Source organism: Bos indicus, chromosome 16 (assembly GCF_029378745.1).
Source record: "Bos indicus isolate NIAB-ARS_2022 breed Sahiwal x Tharparkar chromosome 16, NIAB-ARS_B.indTharparkar_mat_pri_1.0, whole genome shotgun sequence".
In the NCBI taxonomy this organism is placed as follows: Eukaryota; Metazoa; Chordata; class Mammalia; order Artiodactyla; family Bovidae; genus Bos; species Bos indicus.
Window position 1 is genome coordinate 3,971,296 of NC_091775.1, and position 12,758 is coordinate 3,984,053.

Below are 12,758 nucleotides of genomic sequence, written 5' to 3' on the forward strand. Positions count from 1 at the left end.
CCTAAAGCCTGGGAAAAGGAGACCTCAAGTGAAGAAGTTTAGAAAAAAGAAAAAAAATGATCAAAAGGCAGAGAAATATGACACAAATGAAAGAGCAAGGTAGAAACTCACAAGACCAAATAAACAAGAAGAAAATAAGCAATCTCCCTGAAAGAGAATTCAGAATAATGATAGTAAAGATGCTCCAAAGATTTTAAAGTAGAATGGAGAAAATGGAAGAAGCATTTAACACAGTTAATACAATCACCAAGGGCATAGAAAAAATAAAGAATAAGAAAACAGAGATGAATAACACAATTACTGAAATTAAAAATACTCTAGAAGGAACCAATAGCAGAATAACTGAGACAGAGGAATGGATAAGTGAGCTGGAGGATAGAATGGTAGAAATAACTGCTGAAGTGCAGAATAAAGGGAAAGGAATGAAAAGAATTGAGGAAAGCCTCAGAGACCTTTTGGACAATATTAAACACACCAGTATTTGAGTTGTAGGGGTCCCAGAGGAAGAAGAAAAAAAGAAAACACTAAGAAAATTTTTGAAGAAATTATAGTTGAAAACTTCCCCAACATGGGAAAGTGCCGGGGCCCAGCTCCGGCTGATCCAGGGTATTCAAAGCGGGGATGGCGTCGGCGATCTATTTATTTAAATATTTATCAAAGATATAAAGAGTAATAGAATGAGGATAGCTCAGTGAGGAAATTCAGTGGAGAAAAGAGGCTGAGTAGCTTGGTTTACACGGGAGACCAATAAAACTTCAAGACAAGAAGTTTGCACCACTTACGTAGGCCGCAGGCATCCTTCCATTCTCCCGAAGGAGAGGAGACACTGAGGCCTCCCCAGTCAGATCTTAGAAGCCCAGGCATAATTAGCAAGCATGGCAGCTTCCGCGCTCCAGATGGAGACTCAGCCAGAATTTGAGAGAGAGAGCGACACGGGGAGACCAAGTTTCGGTGAACAAGGCCCGCACTTTATTTTCCAAAGTAGTTTTTATACCTTAAGTTATGCATAGAGGATAATGGGGGAAGGGGTGGAGTCATGCAAGGACAGCAGTTCCTGGTCCTAATCGAAGCCAGGCTTTCAAACTTATCATATGCAAAAGTTCAGGTGATTTACATCATCTTCTGGCCAGGAGGCCTGTTACCATTTTAAGAAACTTATTTCTCTCTAAAGGTGATTATTCTAAAGTCAGGCACCAGCCTCCAAAAAAGTATTGGACAAAGCTGCATTCCTATAGGGCAAAGGTGAGGTGGGCTCAATCAAGAAAAGAATTAACTCAAGGGTCCAAGGTTACAAACATTGAGGCTACTACTTACATGTCTATACACCCATTATATCAATCAATACACTGCCAAGGACACAGTAGGTAAGGAGTATGGAGACTTAGCAGCAAACATTGGCCCAATAAGTGAAAAAACCTTTCACCAATACAATTTCTAATTGATCTTTTAACTACTTAAAGGAATCTGTGTTTAGACAGTTTAGAACATCTCCTGCCTCTCACAGTTGGGAGGCTCTGAACAATCACATGTGGCCGGAAAAACCTATTCGGGCAGGCTAGAGGATTTCCAAAGGAGTTTGTAGGTTGAAACACTGTCACACCCAGGAATTATTAACTGGAGCTGTAAGCTAACTCTTTTTTCAGAGAGAGGTAGTGGGGGACAGCCCCCCGTAAAGTCAGAGGTGTAGGTGAAAGCACAAAGCAGAAAGTAAGCAGACTCTGGTTTTGAGGGTAGATGCTCGAGAACTTCCAAGGGGACTCCTGAGGCTCGATCCCGCCTTTGTGTATGCCGAGCCTCCTTCCTCATGACCTTTGTCATGGGTGGAGCTCCTCATGCTGGCTCCTGGCAGTGATAGAATTCCAGTTGAGCTATTCCAGATCCTGAAAGATGATGCTGTGGAAAGTGCTGCACTCAATATGCAATATGCTGGCTCCCGGCAGGAAAGGAAATAGTCAATCAAGTCCAAGAAGTGCAGAGAGTCCACTACAGGTTAAATCCAAGGAAAAATGCATCAAGACACATATTAATCAAGCTAACAGAGATTAAGCACAAAGAAAGAATATTAAAAGCAGCAAGGGAAAAGCAACAAGTAACATACAAGGGAAAACCCATACAATTAACAGTAGATCTTTCAGCAGAAACTCTACAGGCCAGAAGAGAATGGCAGGATGTATTTAAAGTGCTGAAAGAGAAAATCCTACAACCATGATTACTATACCTAGCAAAGATCTCATTCAAAACTGATGGAGAAATCAAAAGCTTTATGGACAAGCAGAAATTAAGAGAATTCAGCATCACCAAACCAGCCTTGCAACAAATACTAAAGGGACTTACATAGCCAGTAAACACAAGGGAAAGGAAAGACCTACAGAAACAAACTCAAAACAATCAAGATAATGCTAATAGGAACACATATATCAATAATTACCTTAAAAGTAAATGAATTAAATGCGCCAACCAAAAGATACAGACTGACTGAATGGATACAAAAACAAGACCCATATATATGCCACCTACAGGAGACCCACTTCAGACATAGAGACACATACAGACGGAAAGTAAAAGGAAGGAAAAAATATTCCATGCGAATGGAAACCAAAAGAAAGCTGGAGTGACAATCTTATTTCAGGCAAAATAGACTTTAAAGAATATCATAAGATATAAAGAAGGACACGGCATAATGATCAAGGGATCAGTCCAAGAAGAAGAAATAACAATTGTAAATGTCTATGCACCCAACATAGGGGCACTTCAATACATAAGGCGAACACTAACAGGCATAAGAGGAGAAATTGACAGCAACACAATAATAGTAGGGGATTTTAACACCCCACTGTCATCAATGGACAGATCATCAAAACAGAGAGTCAATAAGGAAACACAAACCTTGAATGAGACACTAGACCAAACGGACCTAATTGATATCTTCAGGACTTTCCATCCAAATGCAGAAGAATACACTTTCTTCTCAAGTGTATATGGAATATTCTCCAGGATAGACCACATCTTGGGCCACAAATCAACTCTCAGGTAAATTTAAGAAAATTGAAATTGCATCAAGTATCTTCTCTGACCCACAACACTATAAGATTAGATATCAACTGCAGGAATAAAAAAGTAAAATACACAAAATCATGGAGATTAAACGATACATTACTAAATAACAAAGAGGTTGCTGAAGAAATAAAAGGAGAAATCAAAAGATTCCTAGAAACAAATGACAATGAAAACACGATGACCCAAAACCTATGGGACTCATCGAAAGCAGTTCTAATAGGGAAGTTTATATATTAATACAACCATACCTCAAGAAGCAAGAAAAGTATTGAATAGACAGCCTAACTCTACATCTAAAGCAGCTGGAAAAAGCAAAACAAAAAACCCCCAAAGTCAGCAGAAGGAAGGAGATCTTCCTTCATAAAACCAGAGCAGAAATAAATGAAAAAGAAATGAAGGAAACAATAGCAAAGATAATACAACTAAAAGCTGATTCTTTGAGAAGATTAACAAAATTGACAAACTACTAGCCAGACTCATCAAGAAAAAAAGGGGGAAACATCAAATCAATAAAAGTAGAAATGAAAAAGGAGAGATAACACAGAAATACAAAGGATCATAAGAGAATATTATGAGCAACTATATGCTAATATGTTTAACGTAGATCACAATAAGCTGTGGAAAATTATGAAAGAGATGGGAATACCAGACCACCTGATCTGCCTCTTGAGAAATTTGTATGCAGGTCAGGAAGCAACCATTAGAACTGGACATGGAACAACAGACTGGTTCCAAATAGAAAAAGGAGTACATCAAGGCTGTATATTGTCACCCTGCTTATTTAACTTATATGCAGAGTACATCATGAGAAACGCTGGACTGGATGAAACACAAGCTGGAATCAAGATTGCCGGGAGAAATATCAATAACCTCAGATATGCAGATAACACTACTCTTATGGCAGAAGGTGAAGAAGAACTAAAGAGCCTCTTGATGAAAGTGAAAGAGGAGAGTAAAAAAGTTGGCTTAAAGCTCAACATTCAGAAAACTAAGATCATGTCATCTGGTCCCATCACTTCATGGCAAATAGATGGGGAAACAGCGTCAGACTTTATTTTTCTGGGCTCCAAAATCACTGCAGATGGTGATTGCAGCCATGAAATTAAAAGACACTTGCTCCTTGGAAGAAAAGTTATGACCAACTAGATAGCATATTCAAAAGCAGAGACATTACTTTGCCAACAAAGATCCATCTAGTCAAGGCTATGGTTTTTCCAATAGTCATGTATGGATGTGAGAGTTGCACTGTAAAGAAAGCTGAGTGCCGAAGAACTGATGCTTTTGAACTGTGGTGTTGGAGAAGACTCTTGAGAGTCCCTTGGACTGCAAGGAGATTCAACCAGTCCATCCTAAAGGAAATCAGTCTTGGGCGTTCATTGGAAGGACTGATGTTGAAGCTGAAACTCCAATACTTTGGCCACCAGATGCAAAGAGCTGACTCACTTGAAAAGACCCTGATGCTGGGAAAGACTGAGGGTGGGAGAAGAAGGGGACGACAGAGGATGAGATGTTTGGATGGCATCACCAACTCAATGGACATGGGTTTGGGGACTGAGTGACTGAACTGAACTGAACTGATATGCTAATAAAATGGACAACCTAGAGGAAATGGACAGATACTTAGAAAAGATCAGCCTCCCAAGACTGAACCAGGAAGAAATAGAAATTATTAACAACCCAATTACAAACACTGAAATTGAAGCAGTGATCAAAAATCTCCCCAAAAACAAATGCCCAGGGCCAGATGGCTTCACAGGGGAATTCTATCAAACATTCAGAGAAGAGCTAATGCCAATTTTTCTGAAATTCTTCCAAAATACTGCAGAGGAAGGAACACTTCCAAACTCATTATATGAGGCGACAATCACCCTGACACCAAAATCAAGAAAAGACAACACGAAAAAAGAAAATTACAGGCCAAAATCACTGATGAACATAGATGTAAAAATCCTCAACAAAATTCTAGCAAACTGAATTCAACAACACATTAAAAAGCTCATACACCATGATCAAGTCAGGTTTATTCCAGGGATCTAAGGATTCTTCAATATATGCAAATGAATCAATGTGATACACCATATCAACAAACTGAAATATAAAAGCCATATGATCCTCTCAATAGATGCAGAAAAAGCCTTCGACAAAATTCAGCATCCATTTATGATAAAAATGCTTCAAAAAATGGGCATAGAAGGAACCTACCTCAACATAGTAAAGGCCATATATGAAAAGCCCACAGCAAACATTATTCTCAATGGTGAAAAACTAAAAGCTTTCCCTCTATAATCAGGAACAAGACAAGGGTGTCCATTCTCCCCACTATTATTCAACATAGTTTTGGAAGTCCTAGCTACAGCAATTAGAGAAGAAAAAGAAATAAAAGCAATCCAGATTGAAAAAGAAGTAAAACTCTCACTGTTTGCAGATGACATGATACTATACATAGAAAATCCAAAAGAAACTATCAGAAAATTACTAGAGCTAATCAGCGAATTCAGCAAAGTCATGGGATACAAGGTCAATACAGAGAAATCACTTGCACTCCTATATACTAACAATGAAAAATCAGAAAGAGAAATTAAGGAATCAATACTATTCACCACTGCAACAAAAAGAATTAAATATCTAGGAATAAACCTACCTAAGGAAACAAAAAACCCGTATAAGAAAAACTATTAAGATACTGATGAAAGAAATCAAAGACGATATAAACAGATGGAGAAATATTCCATGTTCCTGGGTGGGAAGAATCAATATTGTGAAAATGACTATACTACCAATGCAATCTACAGATTCAATGCAATATGTATCAAATTTCCAGTACTCTTGCCTAGAAAATCCCATGGATGGAGGAGCATGGAAGGCTGCAGCCCATGGGGTTGCTGAGGGTCGGACACGACTGAGCGACTTCACTTTCACTTTTCACTTTCATGCATTGGAGAAGGAAATAGAAACCCACTCCAGTGTTCTTGCCTGGAGAATTCCAGGGAAGGGGGAGCCTGGTGGGCTACTGTCTATGGGGTTGCACAGAGTCAGACATGACTGAAGTGACTTAGCAGCAGAACAAAAAATTTCACATTTCATATGGAAACACAAAAGACCCTGAAGAGCCAAAGCAGTCTTGAAAAGAATGGAGCTGGAGAAATCAACCTTCCTGACTTTAAACTATCCTACAAAGCTACAGTCATCAAGACAGTATGGTACTGAAACAAAAACAGAAATATAGCCCAATGGAACAAGATAGAAAACCCAGAGATAAACCCATGCACCTATGGGTACCTTCTTTTGACAAAGGAGGCAAGAGTATACAATGGGGCAAAGACAGCCCCTTCAGTAAGTGGCGCTGGGAAAACCGGACAGCTAGGTGCAAAAAAATGAAATTAGATCACTGCTGCAGCTAAGTCGCTTCAGTCATGTCTGACCCTGTGTGACCCTCCAGACGGCAGCCCACCAGGCTCCCCCGACCCTTGGATTCTTCAGGCAAGAACACTGGAGTGGGTTGCCATTTCCTTCTCCAATGCATGAAAGTGAAAAGTGAAAGTGAAGTCACTCAGTCGTGTCCTACTCTTAGTGACCCCATGGACTGCAGCCCACCAGGCTCCTCCATCCATAGGATTTTCCAGGCAAGAGTACCGGAGTGGGTTGTCATTGCCTTCTCCGAATTAGATCACTACCTAACACCATACACAAAGGTAACTGAAAATGGATTAAAGGCCTAAATATAAGACAAGAAACTATTAAACTCTTAGAGGAGAACATAGGCAGAGCACTTGATGACATAAATCAAAGCAACATCTTCTATGACCTATCTCCTAGAGTAATGGAAATAAAAACAAAAATAAAGAGAGACCTAATTAAACTTAAAAGCTTTTGAACAACAAAGGAAACTACAAACAAGGTGAAAAGACAACCCTCAGAATGGGAGAAAATAATAGCAAGGGAAACAACTGATAAAGAATTAATTTCCAAATATACAAGCAGCTTATACAACTCAATACCAGAAAAGCAAACAACCCAATCAAAAAGTGGGAATGGGACCTGAGGAGATATTTCGCTAAAGAAGACATACAGATGGCGAACAAGCACATGAAAGATGCTCAACATCACTCATTATCAGAGAAATGCAACTCAACACTACAATGAAATACCACCTCACCCCAGTCAGAATGGCCATTATCAAAAAGTCCACAAACAAATGCTGGAGAGAGTGTGGAGAAAAGGGAACACTTTTGCACTGCTGGTGGGAATGTAAACAGACAGAGCCACTATGGAAGATGGTATGGAGACTGCTTGAAAAGCTAGGAATAAAACCACCATCAGTTCAGGTCCGTCACTCAGTCGTGTCCGACTCTTTGCGACCCCATGAATCGCAGCACGCCAGGCCTCCCTGTCCATCACCAACTCACGGAGTTCACTCAGACACACGTCCATCAAGTCAGTGATGCCATCCAGCCATCTCATCCTCTGTCGTCCCCTTCTCCCCCTGCCCCCAATCCCTCCCAGCATCAGAGTCTTTTCCAATGAGTCAACTCTTTGCATGGGGTGGCCAAAGTACTGGAGTTTCAGCTTTTGTATCATTCCTTCCAAAGAAATCCCAGGGCTGATCTCCTTCAGAATGGACTGGTTAGATCTCTTTGCAGTCCAAGGGACTCTCAAGAGTCTTCTCCAACACCACAGTTCAAAAGCATCAATTTTTTGGCGCTTAGCTTTCTTCACAGTCCAACTCTCACATCCATACCTGACCACTAGAAAAACCATAGCCTTGATTAGATGGACCTTTGTTGGCAAAGTAACGTCTCTGCTTTTGAATATGCTATCTAGGTTGGTCATAACTTTTCTTCTAAGGAGTAAGCGTCTTTTAATTTCATGGCTGCAGTCACCATCTGCAGTGATTTTGGAGCCAAAAAAAAGGAAGTCTGACACTGTTTCCACTGTTTCCCCATCTATTTCTCATGAAGTGATGGGACCAGATGCCATGATCTTTGTTTTCTGAATGTTCAGTTTTAAGCCAACTTTTTCACTCTCCTCTTTCACTTTCATCAAGAGGCTTTTTAGTTCCTCTTCACTTTCTGCCATAAGGGTGGTGTCATCTGCATATCTGAGGTTATTGATATTTCTCCCAGCAATCTTGATTCCAGCTTGTGCTTCTTCCAGCCCAGCGTTTCTCATGATGTACTCTGCATAGAAGTTAAATAAGCAGGGTGACAATATACAGCCTTGACGTACTCCTTTTCCTATTTGGAACCAGTCTGTTGTTCTGTGTCCAGTTCTAACTGTTGCTTCATGACCTGCATACAGATTTCTCAAGAGGCAGGTCAGGTGGTCTGGTATTCCCATCTCTTTCAGAATTTTCCACAGTTTATTGTGATCCACACAGTCAAAGGCTTTGGCATAGTCAATAAAGCAGAAATAGATGTTTTTCTGGAACTCTCTTGCTTTTTCCATGATCCAGCGGATGTTGGCAATTTGGTCTCTGGTTTCTCTGCCTTTTCTAAAACCACCTTGAACATCTGGAAGTTCACAGTTCACGTATTGCTGAAGCCTGGCTTGGAGAATTTTGAGCATTACTTTACTAGCATGTGAGATGAGTGCTATTGAGCGGTAGTTTGAGCATTCTTTGGCATTGCCTTTCTTTGGGATTGGAATGAAAACTGACCTTTTCCAGTCCTGTGGCCACTGCGGAGTTTTCCAAATTTGCTGGCATATTGAGTGCAGCACTTTCACAGCATCATCTTTCAGGATTTGGAATAGCTCAACTGGAATTCCATCACTTCCACTAGCTTTGTTCGTAGTGATGCTTTCTAAGGCCCACTTGATTTCACATTCCAGGATGTCTGGCTGTAGGTCAGTGATCACACCATCATGATTATCTGGGTCATGAAGATCTTTTTCGTACAGTTCTGTGTATTCTTGCCACCTCTTCTTAATATCTTCTGCTTCTGTTAGGTCCATACCTTTTCTGTCCTTTATTGAGCCCATCTTTGCATGAAATGTTCCCTTGGTATCTCTAATTTTCTTGAAGAGATCTCTAGTCTTTCCCATTCTGTTGTTTTCCTCTATTTCTTTGCATTGATCGCTGAGGAAGGCTTTTTTATCTCTTCTTGCTATTCTTTGGAACTCTGCATTCAGATGCTTATATTTTTCCTTTTCTCCTTTGCTTTCGCTTCTCTTCTTTTCACAGCTATTTGTAAGGCTTCCCCAGACAGCCATTTTGCTTTTTTGCATTTCTTTTCCATGGGGATGGTCTTGATCCCTGTCTCCTGTACAATGTCACGAACCTCCATCCATAGTTCATCAGGCACTTCATCTATCAGATCTAGTCCTTAAATCTATTTCTCACTTCCACTGTATAATCATAAGGGATTTGATTTAGGTCATACCTGAATGGTCTAGTGGTTTCCCCTACTTTCTTCAATTTCAGTCTGAATTTGGCAATAAGGAGTTCATGATCTGAGCCACAGTCAGCTCCTGGTCTTGTTTTTGTTGATGGTATAGAGCTTCTCCATCTTTGGCTGCAAAGAATATAATCAGTCTGATTTTGGTGTTGACCTTCTGGTGATGTCCATGTGTAGAGTCTTCTCTTGTGTTGTTGGAAGACGGTGTTTGCTATGACCAGTGCATTTTCTTGACAAAACTCTATTAGTCTTTGCCCTGCTTCATTCTGTATTCCAAGGCCAAATTTGCCTGTTACTCCAGGTGTTTCTTGACTTCCTACTTTTGCATTCCAGTCCCCTATAATGAAAAGGACATCTTTTTTGGGTGTTAGTTCTAAAAGGTCTTGTAGGTCTTCATAGAACCGTTCAACTTCAGCTAAAACCACCATATGACTTAGCAATCCCACCCCTAGGCATATACCCTGAGGAAATAAAAACTGAAAAAGACACATGTACCCCAATGTTCACTTCAGCACTATTTACAACAGCTAGGACATGGAAGCAACATAGCTGTCGATTGACAGGTGAATGGATAAAGAAGCTGCGGTACATATATACAATGGAATACTACTTAGCCATAGTATTACGGCTGTAATCTGTTTTGAATGAGGTGGAAGAAACTAGAGCCCATTATACAGAGTGAAATAAGTCAGAAAGAGAAATATAAATATTGTATACTGACACATATATATGGAATCTGAAGAGATGGCCCTGATGAATTTATTTTCAGAGTGGCAATGCAGAAACAGATATAAAGAACAGACCTATGGACAAGCTGGGAGGAGAGGAGGGAGAAGGGGAGATGTATGGAGAGAGTAACATAGAAATTTACAATACCATGTGTAAAACAAATAGCCAATGGGAATTTACTGTAAGACTCAGGGTAACTCAAACAGGGGCTCTGTGACAGGTTGAAGGGTGGGGTGGGAAGAGAGATGGGAGGGAGGTCTGGGAGGGAGGGGACATGGGTATAACTATGACTGATTCTTGTTGATGTATGACAGAAAACCACAAAATTTTGTAAAGCAATTATCCTTCAATTAAAAAAATTTTAAAAAGAAAGCTGAGGGCCAAAGAATTGATGTTTTCTTTCTTTTTTTTTTAAATTTTATTTTATTTTTAAACTTTACAATATTGTATTAGTTTTGCCAAATATCGAAATGAATCCGCCACAGGTATACCCGTGTTCCCCATCCTGAACCCTCCACCCTCCTCCCTCCCCTCCCCTCCCTCTGGGTCGTCCCAGTGCACCAGCCCCAAGCATCCAGTACCGTGCATCGAACCTGGACTGGCGACTCGTTTCATACATGATATTATACATGTTGCAATGCTATTTTCCCAAATCTCCCCACCCTCTCCCTCTCCCACAGAGTCCATAAGACTGATCTATACATCGGTGTCTCTTTTGCTGTCTCGTACACAGGGTTATTGTTTCCATATTTCTAAATTCCATATATATGCGTTAGTATACTGTATTGGTGTTTTTCTTTCTGGCTTACTTCACTCTGTATAATAGGTTCCAGTTTCATCCATCTCATTAGAACTGATTCAAATGTATTCTTTTTAATGGCTGAGTAATACTCCATTGTGTATATGTACCATAGCTTTCTTATCCATTCATCTGCTGAGGGGCATCTAGGTTGCTTCCATGTCCTGGCTATTATAAACAGTGCTGCGATGAACATTGGGGTACACGTGTCTCTTTCCCTTCTGGTTTCCTTGGTGTGTATGCCCAGCAGTGGGATTTCTGGATCATAAGGCAGTTCTATTTCCAGTTTTTTAAGGAATCTCCACACTGTTCTCCATAGTGGTTGTACTAGTTTGCATTCCCACCAACAGTGCAAGAGAGTTCCCTTCTCTCCACACCCTCTCCAGCATTTATTGCTTGTAGACTTATGGATTGCAGCCATTCTGACTGGTGTGAAATGGTACCTCATAGTGGTTTTGATTTGCATTTCTCTGATAATGAGTGATGTTGAGCATCTTTTCATGTGTTTGTTAGCCATCTGTATGTCTTCTTTGGAGAAATGTCTATTTAGTTCTTTGGCCCATTTTTTGATTGGGTCATTTATTTTTCTGATGTTGAGCTGAAGGAGTTGCTTGTATATTTTTGAGACTAGTTGTTTGTCAGTTGCTTCATTTGCTATTATTTTCTCCCATTCTGAAGGCTGCCTTTTCACCTTGCTAATAGTTTCCTTTGCTGTGCAGAAGCTTTTAAGTTTAATTAGGTCCCATTTGTTTATTTTTCCTTTTATTTCCAATATTCTGGGAGATGGGTCATAGAGGATCCTGCTGTGATGTATGTCAGAGAGTGTTTTGCCTATGTTCTCCTCTAGGAGTTTTATAGTTTCTGGTCTTACATTGAGATCTTTAATCCATTTTGAGTTTATTTTTGTGTATGGTGTTAGAAAGTGGTCTAGTTTCATTCTTTTACAAGTGGTTGACCAGATTTCCCAGCACCACTTGTTAAAGAGATTGTCTTTAATCCATTGTATATTCTTGCCTCCTTTGTCAAAGATAAGGTGTCCATATGTGCGTGGATTTATCTCTGGGCTTTCTAATTTGTTCCATTGATCTATATTTCTGTCTTTGTGCCAGTACCATACTGTCTTGATAACTGTGGCTTTGTAGTAGAGCCTGAAGTCAGGCAGGTTGATTCCTCCAGTTCCATTTTTCTTTCTCAAGATCGCTTTGGCTATTCGAGGTTTTTTGTATTTCCATACAAATTGTGAAATTATTTGTTCTAGCTCTGTGAAGAATACTATTGGTAGCTTGATAGGGATTGCATTGAATCTATAAATTGCTTTGGGTAGTATACTCATTTTCACTATATTGATTCTTCCAATCCATGAACATGGTATATTTCTCCATCTATTAGTGTCCTCTTTGATTTCTTTCACCAGTGTTTTATAGTTTTCTATATATAGGTCTTTAGTTTCTTTAGGTAGATATATTCCTAAGTATTTTATTCTTTTCGTTGCAATGGTGAATGGAATTGTTTCCTTAATTTCTTTTTCTGTTTTCTCATTATTAGTGTATAGGAATGCAAGGGATTTCTGTGTGTTAATTTTATATCCTGCAACTTTACTGTAATCATTGATTAGTTCTAGTAATTTTCTGGTGGAGTCTTTAGGGTTTTCTATGTAGAGGATCATGTCATCTGCAAATAGTGAGTTTTACTTCTTCTTTTCCAATTTGGATTCCTTTTATTTCTTTTTCTGCTCTGATTGCTGTGGCCAAAACTTCCAAAACTATGTTGAATAGTAA